Consider the following 8913-nt stretch of genomic DNA (forward strand, 5'->3'; position numbering starts at 1 on the left):
TCCTGATCGGCGGGGAGGAGGATCTGTGTGAGAATAGTGAATATTCATTCGCTATTCTCCCACAACTAGGTGGGCTCGGAGTGCAGTGCTCTGCACCCTGAGCCCACCCTTTTTTGAAGCCTTTGGCTTTAATCATGTGCTTCAAGAAAAACCAACCCCCCCCATTCAAATTCATGCGTCCAGCGCCCCGCATATAGATCAGGGGCCACTATGTTTTTTTTAACAGTTTTGTGATTATCCACTAATGCAAAGGATAGTTCACTAACTGAGGGCAGTTTCCTAGTATTTTAGAACCTACATAGACAGATTTACTAAAATTCTTATAGGAATACTGAGAACCGACCACATTCTATCTGTTTTCATGTAATGTTTTTGTATAAGATGTAAAATATACATAAAAGTATAGCTTAGTAACTGTCAGGTAATTTCTGCAATTTTCCCTGAAGAGTTTCCGCAATGATTTTTACTAATGACTGTGGGAAAGAAACAGTTAAACATGTGACAAAAGCGAAAAGTCCCAGGTCAAGCTGACATGAGCCTCAGAGTCATCACCTTGTTCAAACAGCCACAGGTAGATAAAAACCTCAGGTAAACAGTGCAAACTTTACTGGGTCAGCTTGACTAAACCAGAATCTTGCCAAAATTACTGAAATTTAATACAACTTAAAAAATAGCTAATTTTTAACCTCTGAATAATTGTTATGGCAATGTTTTCCCTTACATTATTAAAGACTAGCCGCTTTCCGCATTATGTATTGAACTAGATGGATTTGTGTCTTTTTTTCAGCCTTATACATTCAACAACCAGAGCTTAGAAAATGTAAATTGTCCTTAAGGCTTCATTTACACTTGTGCGATTTGTCATGCAACTTTGGACATCAAAGTCACATGACAAGTCAAACACCATTTTTTTTAATGACATCCATCCGAATTGGTAAAACTTGAAGTCGTAGTGACTTTGAAAAGGTGCCTGTACTACTTTATGTGACTTTGGATCTGATCCATTGAGTGGAAAGTCAGATCAAACTCACACTGAAAGTCGCATCATAGTCGCACTGCAAAGTCGGCAGACTTTGGAGATGCACTAATGTGAATGGAGCCTTAAAGTTCATCAAAATGTTCTCACAATAGTCTTCACTAGGGATGAACCGAACAACTCCTGGTTTGGTTCGCAGTAAAAAATGCGAACAGGCAAAAAATTTGTTCGAACACCGTTAAAGTCTATGGGGCACGAATATGAAAAATCAAAAGTGCTAATTTTAAAGGCTTATATGCAAGTTATTGCCATTAAAAGTGTTTGGGTACCCGGGTCCTGCCCCAGGGGACATGTACCAATGCAAAAAAAGTTTTAAAAATGTCAGTTTTTTCGGGAGCAGTGAAATATTCCTTTATATATGGTGTTTGGGGGGTCTCCTTAGTATGCCTGTAAAGTAGCACATTTTTCCCATGTTTATAACAATACTACAGCAAAATGACATTTCTAAAGGAAAAAATGTCATTTAAAACTGCTCGCGGCGGTAATGTATTGTCGGGTCCCGGCAATATAGATGAAAATCATTGAAAAAAACGGGATGGGTTCCCCCCCTCAGTCCATTTCAGTGTATGTATATAAAGGGGAAACCTGCACCCACATTTTAAAAAAGAATGGCGTGGGGGTCCCCCTATATACTCTGAACAGCAGTATATATACTATACGGCCTGCCCTAAATACTCTGCAGAAAATTTGGCCATAGGTGTTCGTGGTACCAGAACACTGTAAGCCCTCACAGTTACTCTTGGTGGGCGCAGGAATGGGCTCTGCTGTGAAATATTATATCAAGAATTGTAATTACATGCCCCTGTTAATAAGGGGCAGAAAAATTGGGCCTTGGGTGGTGGTGGTGGTGGTGCCACAACACTGTAACCCCTCACAGATACTCTTGTTGGGCGCAGGAAAGGCCCTGCTGTGAAATATTAGATCAAAAATTGTAATTACATGCCCCTGTTAAACAGGGGCAGAAAAATTGGGCCTTCGGTGGTGGTGCCTTAAACCAAAAATATTGTTGGAAGCTAGCATCATCAAGATTGAGGAGGAATAGGATAGTCAGCATAGGCTTCAAGGGATCCCACATCCATAGCAAATTCAATCAGTTATATCAGCATCAGGTGCTTGACAGTTGCTGATCCAAGAGTGATTCATTTTTATGAATGTGAGCCTATCAACGGAGTCTGTGGACGGGAACACTCTTTGATCCTTTACAAACCCTCCAGCAGCACTTAATGTGCATTCAGAAAGCACGCTGGATGCAGGACAGGCCAGTAGCTAAATTGCATATTGAGCAAGTTCTGGCCAGTGGTCCATCCTCAAGACCCAGTAACCCAGTGGATGCTCTGTTGGAAAGTTCTCCAAGTCTGCTCTTGCCCCTAGATATTTCTTCACCATGTAATGCAGATGCTGGTGATGGTTGCTTGAACCAATCAGATCTTGGCGCTGAGGACTGAAAAATTGTTTAAAGACATCGGTCAGCCGGCCACCTTCTCCACCGCTCTTCCTCTGACTGAACGAAGCCTCAGAAACACGTTGTCCAGCACCAGGAAATTGTAACCACCCAGTGTCTGGAAATGCATTGGACAAACTTTTCTTCAAGGCCTCCTGAAAATGTTTCATCTTCTGCTCCCTCTATGAAGGCAGGATGAGTTCTGCAACCTTACCTTGTAACATGGATCAAGAAGGGTTGCCAGCCAGTAATGATCCCTCTCCTTGATACCACGAATCCTAGGGTCCCTTCGCAGGCTTTGCAGAATCAGGGAGGCCATGCAGCATAAGTTTGCAGAGGCATTCGATTCTGAGTCTTCAGGGTCACTAAGAATGACATGATCCGTAACTACCTCCTCCCAGCCACGTACAACTTCTTGGGTTTCTAGGGACTGAAAACCATCCCTTGAAGACTACTGCTGAGTTTTATCCTCTACATCGTTCCTGGCACAATCCTCCTCCTCTTCTTCCTGTGTGTTTGGCGGGCCCGCAGGAGTTCTATCAGAATAAAGGGGGCCTTGAGAGGTAAAGAAGTCCTCCTCTTCCTCCTGCTGTTCTGCCTCAAGTGCCCTGTCCATGATTCCACTAAGCATGTGCTCAAACAGGAAGACTAGAGGGACAGTGTCACTGACGCATGCATTGTCGCTGCTCACCATCCTTGTGGCCTTCTCAAATGGTGACAGGACAGTGCATGCATCCTTGATCAGTAGCCACTGGCATGGTGAAAAGAAGCCAAGCTTCCCTGACCCTGTCCTGGTGCCATACTCGCACAGGTACTCATTGATGGCCCTCTGCTGTGTGTGCAGCCGCTGCAGCATTGCCAGTGCTGAGTTCCACCTGGTGGTCATGTCACAAATGAGGCAGTTGAAGGGCAGGTTGCATTCCCTTTGAATGTCAGCCAGCCGAGCACTGGCATTGTATGACTGGCGTAAAAATGACCACAGCCTTTTCTGGCCTGCCTCAGGAGATCCTGTAAGCCTGGGTAATGCTCAAGAACTGCTGCATCACCAAATTCAGGACGTGTGCCAAACATGGAGCATGGATCAAGTGTCCCTGTCGGAGGACAGAGAGAAGGTTGGTGCCATTTTCTCATACAACCATTCCTGCCCCAGTGTGGCTCCTGTCCCCTAGGCAGACCAACTCAAGCACCGCATGGCATCTTTTAGCCTGACTGCTTGCATAGCCCCTTGAATGCTTACAGAGCACCGCTGGTTCAGAAGACAAATCTGCAGAAGAGGCCATAGAGAAAGAAGAAGTGGAGGGGGTGGAGGAGAGAGCTGTGGCAGAATCACCACTAGCATTTTGTAGGCCTGCTGGCGGAACAAGCTACAACAACACTGAACCCTGTCCTGCATCCTTCCCAGCTGCCAGCAGGGTTACGCAGTGCACAGTGAAGGAAAGGTAACATCCCTGCCCATGCCTGCTTGACCATGAGTCAGAGATAATATGAACCTTACTGCTGACAGCCCTGTCCGAGGCCAAAACATTGTCTTCCACATGCCGGTAGAGAGCCGGAATGGCCTTACATGAAAAGAAATGGCATTTTGGAACCTGCCACTGAGGTGCAGCACATTCCACATATTCACGAAAGGGGGCAGAGTCTACCAGCTGAAAAGGCATGAGCATGTGGATGGCTGGGACCGAATTTTTTTTTACGGTTCCGCAACCGGGGTTGGAAAATTTGCCTGCTAAAATCAGATGGTGGTGTACTGCTAGCAGATTGGCTGCAAGTACTTGGGACACCTATTTCTATACCTTGATTCCTCTCAGTACAGGTTTTTGAGAGGACTGGAGGTATAGTAGGGTTGGAGATTCCAGATGAGGAGCAAGGAGAAGTCTGCATTTTCTTTGATGTGGGTCTTTCAAGTGCTGTTGCCAACGGACTGCATGGCAGGTCGTCATATGTCTGGTCAAGCATGTGGTGCCCAAGCGGCTGCTGTTCTGGCCATGCTTGATCCGCTTCAGACATAGGTTGCAAACAGTAACAGTGCAATCTGCTGTATACATGTCGAAAAAGGCCCACACCAAGGAACTTTTAAAAGTCAGTGGGGAGTCAGCAGTGCCCTGCACCTTCGCAGCTCTGCGGTGTGATGCAATAGGGTGGCTGCCCTTAAGCTGCACCTAGAGGACATCCTTACTCATTGGAGTTGTGCCTCCTCCTCCTCTCCTCTCAGGCACCCAAGTACGGTCAGTGATCTCATCATCCCCTCCCTCCTCGTCACTGGAGCAAACTTGGCATTATGCTGCAGCTTGGGGAACATGACTGCCAGTTTCTTGTCTTTCTTGGGCACCTCCTCTCTCTAGGCTCACGTTACTCCCTTCCTCGACCTGGGAACCAACATTGGAGCCTTCAAATCACTGTGCATCCTCCAGCAGCATGTACCCGACACTGTGGTCGAATAATTCTGGGGACTCCTCCGCAATAGTGCATTTAGGTTTTGTTCTGCCCTAGGCCTGACTAAACTTGTGAAAAATAAAACTCATAAAAAATAAACTGACAGGGGTTATAACCCTCCCTTATTCTATCCAAAATGAAAGATATAACCATGCCAATGGTGCAGCCGAAAACATATAGCACAGCGAGGAAGGTTTGTAGTCCAGGATGATAGGACAGTCAAAATTAAAAGTGCCCCCCCCCCCCCAGTTGCGGAATGCCGGCCGCCCGCATACCGGAATCAGTGCGGCCAGTTTATAAGGGCGCTAGATTAATTTGCCTCTCAGCGCAGTCTGCCCCATAAGACTGGCGCTACACTAACAGTGTAGCACAAGCCAGCGGGGACTCTTTCGGTTCTCCCCCCTGCACAGTGCTGCCCTAGGCCTGGGCCTTGTTGGCCTAGGCCAGGACACAACGTTGCTCCTCCGTGCATGATGGTGGGGCAATGGAAGGAGCGACTGTGGACAAGGAGCCGGTGGAATAGGCCACTTTGGCAGCTGCGTTGGAAGGCAAACTACTCTGAGCCTGGGTGACAGAGGATGAGGACAGCTTTGTTATCCACTGCACCAACTCTTCTGCATGTTCTGGCTCAATAACACGGCCAGCAGCAGAAAAAAAGGACAAGCGTTTCCCACGGCCACCTGCAGACGATGCACCATGTCCATGACCAGCACTGTTGACTGCAGATACAGAGACTGCTTGTCCTTTTTTAGTGGCTGTGAGCGTCTGCCTCTCCTTGGTGACCTTCTGGACATGATGTATATTTTGTTTTGCAACACCACACTTCACTATTAGACACTGTGTACACCACCAAAAGTGTAGTAGAAACTGTACACACTGTATTAGATATTGTGTACACCACCTGCACTGTAGTAGAAACTGTACAACGGCTGCACTGTATTTTATACTGTGTAGACCACCAGAAGTGTAGTAGAAACTGTACACACTGTATTAGATACTGTGTACACCGCCTGCACTGTATTAGCAAATGTACTACGGCTGCACTGTACCAACCCGACTCTGACTGACCTCCCTGCTCTCTCCTATCCCAATCCCGGCTTGCCTGACTCTGCTTAAGGACTTCTGCCTGTTACCCGTTGCCAACTTCTGCCTGTCGTTTGACCCTGCTTAAACCTGCCAAATTTGCCTGCCTGATTACCTGCTTGACCCGGCTTGTCTGACCCCTCTATTGCTTGCTGCCTTGTTCTGTGTGTGTACTGTGTCATCTGGCTTATCTCATCCAGTTCCAGTTACCGCTGCTCCTGCATCCACCTGCTCATCAGGTCGCTGACCTACTACTGTCTCAGCTGTCATTTGCAGTTCCAGCCATCCATGGAGGAATATCATCCTGCTACAGTACCAGCTGCTGCAACTTCCACAGGCACTCCTACCCCCCCTGTGCTCACAAGACCACTGTTCCCATTCCAGTGACTCCTGAACCAGAGTTGTAAGAGAGGTCTCCTCCTACCAGTCAGGCTCTATTACCAGGTACCTAACAGTATTGTGTACTGTGTACACCACCAGAAGTGTAGTAGAAACTGTACACACTGTATTAGATATTGTGTACACCGCCTGCACTGTATTAGAAACTGTACAACGGTTGCACTGTATTTTATACTGGGTACACCACCAGAAGTGTAGTAGACACTGTACACAATGTATTAGATACTGTGTACACCACCAGAAGTGTAGTAGAAACTGTACACACTGTATTAGATACTGTGTACACCGCCTGCACTGTATTAGCAACTGTACTATGGCTGCCCTGTATTGTGTACTGTGTACACCATCAGAAGTGTAGTAGAAACTGTACACACTGTATTAGATACTGTGTACACCGCCTGCACTGTATTAGAAATTGTTCAACGGCTGCACTGCATTTTATATTGTGTAAGTGTATTAGAAACAGTACACCACGGAATGCACTGTAGATATAGGCTACACTGGATGCAGACAATATATATATATATATATATATATATATATATACGAGACTATATATATACAGTATCTCACAAAAGTGAGTACACCCCTCACATTTTTCTATATATTTTATTATATCTTTTGATGTGACAACACTGAAGAAATTACACTTTGCTACAATTTAAAGTAGTGAGTGTACAGCTTGTATAACAGTGTAAATTTGCTGTCCCCTCAAAATAACTCAACATGCAGTCATTAATATCTAAACCGCTGGCATCATAAGTGAGTACACCCCTAACTGAAAATGTCCAAATTGGGCCCAAAGTGTCAATATTTTGTGCGGCCACCATTATTTTCCAGCACTGCTTTAACCCTCTTGGGCATGGAGTTCACCAGAGCTTCACAGGTTGCCACAGGAGTCCTCTTCCACTTCTCCATGACGACATCACGCAGCTGGTGGATGTTAGAGACCTTGCGCTCCTCCTTCCGTTTGAGGATGCCTCACAGATGCTCAATAGGGTTTAGGTCTGGAGACATGCTTGGCCAGTCCATCACCTTTAGGAGAAGAGGGAGGTCCTTCTTCAGTATGTATAAATTCTTATTCTTCAAAAAGCAGTAGTGCTGGTTCTGGACTCGGAAAAACGCTCAGGATTTTATCCCCCAGTCTTTTTGGTCCCCAAAAAGTCGGGCGGCTGGAGACCTGTATTGGACCTAAAGAGGTTGAACAGACACATTCACGTAGAGCATTTCAAAATGGAATCATTAAACACAGTGATTCTATCAGTACAACCAGGGTATTGGATGGTCTCTATAGACCTCCAGGATGCATATCTTCTAATACCTATCCAGCAGCAGTTTCAGCCATTCCTTTGTTTCAAAATAGGTGACTTACATCTCCAATTCCAATGCCTTCCCTTCGGAATCTCAACAGCTCCCAGGACCTTCACCAAGGTGCTAGTGGCAATCTTAGCTTGTCTCCGAGAGAAAGGGAAACCTGTCCTGTTAAAGAGCTGTATGGTCTTGGCCACTGTGCTACAGCTCAGTTTCAGGGTCTTGGCAATCTTCTTATAGCCTAGGCCATCTTTATGTATAGCAAGAATTCTTTCTTTCAGATCCTCAGAGAGTTCTTTGACATGAGGTGCCATCTTGAACTTCCAGTGTCCAGTATGAGAGAGTGAGAGCGATAACACCAAATTTAACACACCTGCTCCCCATTCACACCTGGGACCTTGTAACACGAATGAGTCACATGACACCGGGGAGGGAAAATGGCTAATTGGACCCAATTTGGGCATTTTCACTTAGGGGTGTACTCACTTTTGTTACCAGCAGTTTAAACATTAATGGCTGTGTGTTGAGTTATTTTGAGGGGGCAACAGATTTACACTGTTAAACACGCTGTACACTCACTACTTTACATTGTAGCAATGTGTCATTTCTTCAGTGTTGTCACATGAAAAGATATAATAAAATATTTACAAAAATGTGGGGGGGTCATCACTTTTGTGAGATACTGTATATATTAATACACCGCCTGAAGTGTATTAGAAGCAGTACACCACAGAAAGCACTGTAGATATAGGCTACACTGGATGCACTGCCTGCACTGAATGAATATAGAGTAAACACTGAATATATAGTCTATGCTAAATGCAGAGTATCTATATATATATATATATATATATATATATATATATATATATATACACACTAGACTGACTATATATATATATATATATATATATATATATATACACATATATATCTCAAATACTCTGCCACTAACTGAATAACCTGCCTGCTTAAACTAAATCAAGCTATCTCTATGTCCACACCAACAAGACTATACACGGCCGCTGTGTAAGCAGCCTTATATAGTGTGGGGCGTGGACTTAGTTCCCCTGAGCCATGATTGGGCGAAGGCACCCTGGCTTTGGCCAATTATGGCTTTCTTAGCAGAGGGCGCTATGATTGGCCAAAGCATGCAGGTCTGGTGCATGCTTTGGCCAATCATCATAATCATACAGCAATGCACTGTGAT

This window comes from Aquarana catesbeiana, linkage group LG07, assembly GCF_042186555.1.
Source record: "Aquarana catesbeiana isolate 2022-GZ linkage group LG07, ASM4218655v1, whole genome shotgun sequence".
Lineage (NCBI taxonomy): Eukaryota > Metazoa > Chordata > Amphibia > Anura > Ranidae > Aquarana > Aquarana catesbeiana.